Consider the following 9702-nt stretch of genomic DNA (forward strand, 5'->3'; position numbering starts at 1 on the left):
TTCCATTTTGGTGTATTATTGATGGTTTGTACATTTATAAATTGTGATGAAATTCACTTGAAAGCAGCCATGTCCTGGAATCCTCCTGCTCAAGCAGCTATGAAGTGGTTAAGGCACTTAATTTGCCACCAGTGGTATTTCTACCATTGAAACTGCTTATGCTGCTAAGAAAGCAGTTGTCCTAGTTGACTGAAGTACTTTCATAGTGCAGTGACTTTTTGTTTTTTGTTTCCCTGCAGGAAAATTAGAGTTGCCTTTGTCTGCACTTTCTATTTACAGACTTTCATGTACTGTAACATTTGTGTTCTAACAAATGATGTCCTACCTGTCTACACACACATGCACACAGACACTGTCCCGGAGCACTGGTCGTACACTGGCCTGTTTTACTGGCCTACAAATGCACACACACTCAGACACCTGTTATCAACCACGCCTAAATGCAAAATGAGTGTTGAGAGATACTCTGAATTCTGGGAGGATCTTTGTTTAAATGAGTGCACACACACGCACACAAACGCACACAAAGTACATCAAAGGAGAACGGATATGTCACACTGTGTAGCTCATCTGCACAAAATAAGGGTCCCCCAAGTACATGTGTCCTGTCATTCCAAGAATGGTTTGTGTGTTGAGCTCACCCAGTCTTTACAAGATTTATGACTTTAATCTCAGAATGACCCCCCCACCACCACCACCACCACACACGCAGACAAAATATGACAACATGCAGGAATATGTCGAGAATGATAACCAAATTTCAAATACATTTGCTATGTGTAGGTACCATAGCAATGTCTTTAATCACCACAATTTAAGCACTTTACCTTTTTTCCATTCATCCACACAGTGAGACTTTTAATAAACAACATAATGAAAGATTGATGGAGGAACACAATTACTGTGGTGTATTGGTGGGACAAAAACATCCATATAATTAATACTTTGTCTAGGGTGACCATATTTTCATTACCGGGCATCACCAGGGCACTCAGCAATGAAAAACACTTATTGTTTTGGACTTTTGGCACACTTAAATGTTTTGGATCAACAAACATATTTAAATATTTATCAATGACAACACAACTGAACACAAAATGCAGTTTTTAAAAACTTTTTATTATTAAGAGAGAAAAAATTAAAACCTACATGGCCCTGTGCAAAAAGGTGATTGCCCCTTAAATCTAATGACTGGCTGGGCCAGCCTGTGCAATAACACTCAGTGAGGCTCTTACAGCGCTGTGGAGGAATTTTGGCCGACTCATTTTTGCAGAATTGTTGTAATTGAGTCACACTGGAGGGTTTTCCAGCATGAAGCGCCTTTTTAAGGTCATGCCACAACATCTCAATAGGATTCAGGTCAGGACTTTGACTTGGCCACTCCAAAGTCTTCATTTTGTTTTTCTTCAGCCATTCAGAGGTGGACTTGCTAGTGTGTTTTAGATCATTGTCCTGCTGCAGAACCAAAGTTGGTTTCAGCTTGAGGTCACAAACAGATGGCTGGACATTCTCCTTCAAGGTTTTTTGGTAGACAGCAGAGTGCATAGTTCCATTTATCACAGCTAGTCTTCCAGGTCCTGAAGCAGCAAAACAGCCTCAAACCACCACACTACCACCACCATATTTTACTGTTGGTCTGATGTTCTTTTTCTGAAATTGGTTTTATGCCGGATGTAATCGGACACACACCTTCCAAAAAGTTCAACTTTTGTCTCGTCAAGTATTTTCCCAAAGGTCTTGGGGATCATCAAGATGTTTTCTGGCAAAATTGAGACGAGCCTTAATGTTGGAACTCTGCCATGCAGGCCATTTTTTCTCAGTGTATTTCTTATGGTGGCGTCATGAGCACTGACCTTAACTAAAGCAAGTGAGGCCTGCAGTTCTTTGGATGTTGTAGCGGGGACTTTTGTGACCTCTTGAATAAGTTGTCGCTGAGCTTCTGGGGTAATTTTGGTTGGCCAGCCACTCCTGGGAAGGTTCACCACTGTTCCATGTTTTCTTCATTTGTGGATAATGGCTCTCACGGTGGTCTGCTGGAGTCCCAGAGCTTTAGAAATGGCTTTATAACCTTTTCCAGACTGATAGATCTCAATTCATCTCAGTTACGTTATGTTTTAACAGGGAGTGCAATCACTTTTTCACACAGGCCATGTAGGTTTTCCCCTTAATAATAAAATAGATAAAATAAATAAAAAGAAATCAGGGAGGAGGCAAACACTTTTTCACACCACTGTATATACAATGATAAAACATTGGAGTTTGTTTTTTTTAGAGGGATTTACAGGCGGAATAGATGAATCCCCAGTACGTCCATTATTAGCTGCTGCATGCTAGCAGTTTTTCAATATTTAGAACATACAGAAAAAGGAGAGACAATGGGACACACCTATGCCGCCTACAAAGCCCGCTGTTAAAACACCTCCAAAAACCTCCAACAAGGTTTTATGGTTTTATATCCATGCTGTGACCATGTAGTAACAGGTACATTCATGATAACATGTAATACGGTATTTAGGTCCTTTGAAGCATTACCTGAACTTCCTTCCTTGGGGTACTGATTTCACATAGCAACACAGAAACGGATGCCTATACCAAGCGTTAACTTTCCCAAACTCTAAAATAAAAACACAGCAGCAGTGACCGCAGGTCCATTATGTAGCGTTACCTTTTTGGTAGTAGTCTGAGGCATTGTGAGTCCGCCGCTGACACGCTGCGGGCAAGTGTGTGGTGAAGCTAGTAGCAAGCCGGTGTGGTGTGACGTAGTATCAATGCGGCAGTAAAGTAGTTCGATTGGCGTAACAATGTTAATAATAAAAATAACAATGTCGCTGTAATAATGTAGCTTGGTTAAAATGCACATCACTTTATATGTAAATGGAGCATTGTTGGTGCTTTTTGGAGTCTTTTTCAGAAGGCGTTATAGGCAGAATAAGTGTTTCCCATTACACACAGTAATAATCTGTGTCTTTTTTATCTGTTTTTAGATCTTTAGAACTCACAGAAAAGAGGCATATGTGTTCATGTCTCATATAAGGATAATGGATGATGGGCAAAATTCCAAAAAAAGTGCAGTTTTCCTTTAACTCTGCATTTTATATCTGCCGTTCTCACATCTGTGTGTCTTAAAATCTGGCAGATCGGTCCAATTGGGGGCTACTTGCTTTGTATGCACTTCCGAACCATTGTAAAGATGTACGGCGTTAACTCAAACAAAATTCAACACGACACACAAAAATGATTACTCACGTACCAGCAATGCGAACTGTGACTGACAGGCACAGCATGTTTTTAATACGGGTTTCATGTGAGTGATTAATCCAGATAGGCAATGCACACACCAATACAGTTGTCACAACTGACATCCTTTCTTCAAGACGTGTAAAAATTATCCTGCAAGTGCTTCCCTTTTCATCTGCTAGCAAGGACTAGAGACTGTATTCTTTGGAAAATAAGATTAAAGCCATCATTTTACAGAAAAGGTTTCTTGAAACCAATAATTCAATGGTCGTAATAAGATGTATGGATTTATTTGTCCCTCCTTCTTACTTCACTCATTCATTACAGTCATCCCTCGTTTCTCGCGGTTAATCGGTTAAACGGTTCACAGTCATGCGTGAATTTCCGCGAAGTAGGAATCAATATTAATAAAATGAATGTTTTGTGAAAAACCCGTTTATGACTTTCTAAATATGATTTGTACCATTATTATGGCCCTGTAGACATGAAACAACACCCCATAGTCACTTTTACACAACCCATTATTCTTTGTTTACAACACATTGCTCAACTGTAATGCACAGGCTACAGGATCAATGTAGGAACACATAGCATAGCAAGCCACTGAGCTAACTAGTTAACCTCTCCAATTTACCTATTCAAATTTAAGAAGGTGCTTCAAACGGAGTGGGGAAGTAGGACAAAGTAAGAGGCCAAAACCTTACCACTTCCACACGGAATGGGAGGAGAACTACCATATGTTATATCTGACATGCCATGGCTGACTACATGCATTGTGAAGGTAATCTAACCTAATGTCATGTAAAATTACACAGAGTGGCACGAATATACATATAACTGTTTTTAAAAATGTTTTGACGAATGATAGTCCATAGACAACCGGCAAACAGCGGCCATTTATTAAGTAATTAATTCTCAAAAACTTGCAGTGATGGAGCTATGTACAAACCGTCATGTAGAGAGGGACGATTCATTTTCTGCCGTGTATCTTGTTGGAGCCTATCGTAGTAAACTTTGGGGGAGAGGTATGGTCCACCCTGTACCGGACCACGGTTATTAACAGGGAATATATATATCGTGCGCATTTGTGGATTTTTGTTCAAAAATGTTTTTTTCATTTGTATTTTTTTCAACGTAAGTCAGTAAAAATGTATAAATATGCATTAATACAGGTAAAGGATAAATGCACTAGACCACAGGTGTCAAACACAAGGCCCGGGGGCCAGATGTGGCCCGCCACATCATTTTATGCGGCCCGCGAAACCCTTGGAATAATGCAGGTCAATAATGCACTTCACCTTTGCCCTTCTAAATGTATTTGATCCGTCATTTTGATAGAAAAATTGCACTGCATGCGGTTCTTCTAAACGTCAGTATTGTCTAATCATGCAGCAAGATATTCCAAGCATTTTTCAAAAACAAATACTTGAATGTCTGCTTGTCACCATGACATTCTCACTTCACTTCTCATTTCGAAGCAAGTTATCCATCAATTTGTTAGTAAAAATTTAATAATCTAATGCATGGGCAACTGTGTAATAATATCATGAGGTTATATTCATATTTAGATTCATAAAAACTGACAGTTACAAGTGGCCCTCTGAGGGCAGCTGTAACTGCGATGTGGCCCTCAATGAAAATGAGTTTGACACCCCTGCACTAGACCATGTTTTTTTTTTACATGTTCATATCTTTATGTATCGCTGATAATGCTTTTTTGCCAAGTGTTGAGATGTCGCACTTTGTTCAGCGGCCCTTGAATGCACCATAGTTGCGTGATGCTAAGCAAAAGTGAAATGTATCCATAACTTTCTACCGCTTTGTAATACTGCCACAGCTGTTTATTGATCATGTCACATCATCATTCATTAGTAGTGAGTACAGTGGAACCTTGCTTAGCCTCACGAATTTGTTGCAGAAGGTCAGTCTCACACCGATTATTAAAATAAATTTTTCTCATAAGAAATAATGTAAATCCAATTAATCCATTCCAGAAAGACAAAAATGTTACCACAAAACCCGTTTTTAAATTTTTCCAATTAGAGTTTTACGTTGACAAAGACACGATGTGGCAGCAAGATAATCAAGGAAACTACCTTGGTCTTTTGCTATGAGTTATTTCTTAAATAGTGTTTCTCATCTCAAGTCTCTGCTTTTCTTTTGATCATGGCTGCCATAATTTGCCATAATGGATCCAAAGAAAGTTGACAATGCTAGCATGGTAAGCAGAGAAACACTTTTGCCGTGTGTCAAATAGACATGTTTATGGGGTATCATTTACTTGCAGGTGGGTCCGGAATGTACTGTATTGTACAAAAAGCCATTCCCACTCACATTCAAACCTATGGGTGATGTTGAGTCTACAATTAAACAGCCATGCATATTTTGGGACTATGGGAGGAAACATGCAAACACATAGAGGTCTGAGCAGAACCCAGCACCTCCTGGCTAACGACATACCCACCCTGTAGAGAACTGATATGTCTGTGTAGATTCTCAGTCATCCAGATCATGGTAATCCGCAGGAGGTTGAACCGAGGCAACTGGACTCTTTTTGAAGATATTTCACCTTTAATCCAAAGGGCTTCTTCAGTTCTAAGTTTTAGGTGTGGAACTCCCCTCTTTATATGTTTGTGGTAGTTGTGTCCCCTGGGGATGGTCACTACAGGTTGTTGTTGTAGCCCTTGAATGACCCTCTTGCATAACGATGGGTGGCAAAAAGTCGTTAGTGGCCATTGTTCCCCTAGAACGTGACAATTTTCGGAGGAGAGATGTCAGGACATGATTGTAAGCAGATGACAAGTGATTGTGTAAACCTCCTCATTTGTTCAGAAAGGGCCTTTCAAGTTCGACATAGATGACATCTTTCACATCTCTTTCAAACCAGTGGTCCTCTCTATCCAGAACTTGGACGCCATTGTCCTCAAAAGAATGTCCCTCCATTTGCATATTTAAATGAACGGCTGACTCTGGGCCTGAATAAACCGCCCTCATATGTTGTGTCATACGTTTGTGTAGAGGTTGTTGTGTTTCACCAATGTAGAAACGTAACGTTGTTGCACTCCTCACTACACTGCACTGCATAAACAACGTAGTGACCGTCCCCAGGGGACATACCCACCAGAGACATATAAAGAGGGGAACTCCGCATCTAAAATTTACAACTGAAGAAGCCTTTTGGATTAAAGGTGAAATGTCTTCAATCAACAGGCAGAGTCCAGAGTCCACTCCAGATATTCTTCTGCAAACTCTATGTGTAAAAACATGGGTGCTCAAAGGGGGTCTCAGCGTCTGGGGGTTATGAATGTTTGAATGTCAGATTCTCTAATTGTGGTATCTGATGAAAAGGTCTCCCACAGCCCCCTGACCACACCAGCAGGCTTGTCTTTACAAGAGAACACATGCATCTAAGTGCACATGACAATGTGCACCATGTGCAAATGTCTGCGTGGCAGCATAGAATGTGTTGCTGCAACACTATGGGCAAGGGAATGAGGAGAAAAATGTAATGAAAGCAGGTCACGCGGAGAAGACAAATCACAAGAAGAATCAAATCAAAGAGCAGAAAAACGGAAAGACAGAAAATAGAAGCACAAGTGGTATGTGCTTGGACTGCATTATGTCTTAAGGCAGCTTGTCATCCTTTAATCAAACAAAGGACCGGTTGTCCATATCAGCTGGTTTAAGGGCTCTGCATGGGTTGTGCTGGGTCAGGGCATTAAATTTCAACCAGACTAACACAGTATTGCCGTTTCCTTGAGATACAGAAAGGTCTAAGTCCTCTCTGACTATATTTGAAGTATGATTGTGGATGGACAATCATACATACCAGTGGTCTCAACAATGTATCCCTGGCCCTCCCTTGTCATGGCATCTTTGCACAATTTCCAACTGTCATAACACCTTTCGGGCATACTGACAATGCTTTTCTCTCTTTTTTGTTGTTTTTCAGAGCCAAATTCACTTTAGGTGTCTGACAATATTGCCAAGTATAACTGAGTCAGACAATCAGCCTCGGTGCGATCGATTCAAGTCGTGATTGCTCCTTTGCAAATCAGATGATTTTTGAAAGTAAAATGTCAATTGTTTTTTTCTGCAATCTAGGTTTGTATCATTATGTTGTGGCCTATAGATGACTTTATTATCAAAAAGACAAGGACGAGAAGATGATGCTGATTATTTAGTTGTGTTTTCAGATTGCAGCAAATGTACATTTTGAATATACCTAAAAAGTATGAGAAAGACTGCGCTTCCAATGTTCTGGAAATATTTAAGGGAAGGTAATTTCAGTTCAAGCATGCAGTCAAATTTCTGTAGGTGTAATTTTTACCATTGCAAACATCCATTATTCTTTGCTTCCTTTACAGCTCAATACTGACATTCAGTGTGTAAGTAAAACATGTCAGTCTATCACCATTGATTGTTTAAACACGTTTGAGTTGTTTGCTGGCAATAGATCCTACTATATGCTGATGCAAGGGGTGTGAGTGTGTAAAAAAATCTTCCAGTATTATGTTTACTCTTTTTAAAATGATTGCATGAATCTGTTGACCCACATGTTGATTGATGAAATGTGTTTATACAGCAAATGGTCTGATGGCTGTACTGTACGTCTAACAGCAGGTAATGCTCTGTAATGTGCAGGAGACACAAAGGAGGGACGTCGCATTAATATTTGAAATAATGAAGCCATGTGGTCATTAGGCTGGTCTCCTCTGCTTCCAGAGCAATACATTAAACCAAGACAAGCACCATGTATTTTACATGGTCCTGTCAACTCAGAAAATGGATCCTGTGGCATAATTATGTCCGCTTAGAAGTTCCAGTCTGTATAAAGAGAGAGAGGGAAAGAAGAACAAGATGTGTGAGTGTTCATTTCAGACGCCAGACTGTTGCCTGACCCCAGTCACACAGGTGACCTCATTTGGCTTCTAAAGCCTCAGTTAACGGGTTAACAGTCTGGGTGTGTTCATTCTAGTACAGTACACAAGATTGATTTACACCCCCGTATTTACGCAAGTACATGAGACCCACACACATACACTATCCAGTGACCTGAGTCACCTATAAGCCCATTGGTTATTTGGGCGCAAATCCGCCATGTGGCACAGTCTGAGCCAGGACAGTCACTTCCTTGGCACACAATACTGGACACAATGTACTATAAATTGACCGCAATGGAGGCATGTTAGACAAGGGAGTGTGTGGTGCAACTAGTGATTAGCCAGATACTCGTTTTAGACAAGTACCCGTTACGGATAATGCATTTTTGCCGAGTACAAGCATGAAACGAGGACAGCTCGTCATTATCCGCAATCGTGATGAAGGAAAATCCTCATTGGGTAACTACATACAGTATGTATTCACTCTTCACGCTCTGTGATTGGGCAGTCGCACACAGCAACCGTCCCTCCCTAGACAGACTCGCTTGGCGCTTGTAAAAACATACTCAGCGCGCATAAAGACCACTCTCCTCGCACTCGAGATGTCGCTGCTCGCTCACGGTGCCTGAATAAGCGCTCGCTGCTGCTTATCGGTTTGTATGATACTTAAAGGTGGTTGGTAGACTAAACGGAAAACGGTGCTTTTGAGAAAAATACAGTGAACAAGGCTGACAAATTATTTCTCAGTTTGCCATCACTGGATGTTTGCATGAATCACCACCTTCACACAGATCATTAAAAAATGTCATAAAAATGTGTTTTGTTAGTGGTTCTTTTAATTTTGTGACCAAAAACGTAGCTCTTCTGTAAATAGTTTTCAAATAGACTGACTATTTCAAAATTTGCCTTGCAGGCTCAAGACTGATGGTGAACAATACCTTACTTGTAGCTCAAACACCAGATTTAGGGCGTACTCATGCAAAACAAGTGAAAATGTGCGTGGGCCCTAAACAACTAAAGTCCAACATTTTGACAGTGTAAGGCTATGTTCACACTACTGGGTGTGATGCACAATTCAGATTTTTTGTTTAAATACGATTTTTTATGTGGTCGTTCACATTACCAAACAAATGTGACTTTTTAACGTGAGCGCAAAGCGTCCGGAAAGTGGCGTGCATGCGCAAAAGCACGACATCACTCGCATTTCCGTGTGTTTAGGGAAGTAAAGATTGCGGCAGTGTGTGCTCTAGTGATACGAGATACCACTGATTTCATGCACGATTTGATACTGGGTAAAAATTTATGCTGGTATTGGCGATACCGATCCGACACTATGTGCAAATTCACCTAATGTGTGGATTTTGAAATTGTTAAAAGTAGTGTACAGTAATTCAAATTAAAGCATAAAGAACACAGGACATGATAGTAATTTATTGATTTATTTTAAACCCTGAAGTATATTGAGGTAGTGGGATGATTTACAATGTAGCCAAGCTATTATACAACATCAGAACACAATCATATAATTGAAGCATCAAAAGTATCACTATTTTGATTTCAGATTTGAATTTAGTACATGCAG

The sequence above is a fragment of the Dunckerocampus dactyliophorus genome, chromosome 14 (assembly GCF_027744805.1).
Source record: "Dunckerocampus dactyliophorus isolate RoL2022-P2 chromosome 14, RoL_Ddac_1.1, whole genome shotgun sequence".
Taxonomy (NCBI): Eukaryota; Metazoa; Chordata; class Actinopteri; order Syngnathiformes; family Syngnathidae; genus Dunckerocampus; species Dunckerocampus dactyliophorus.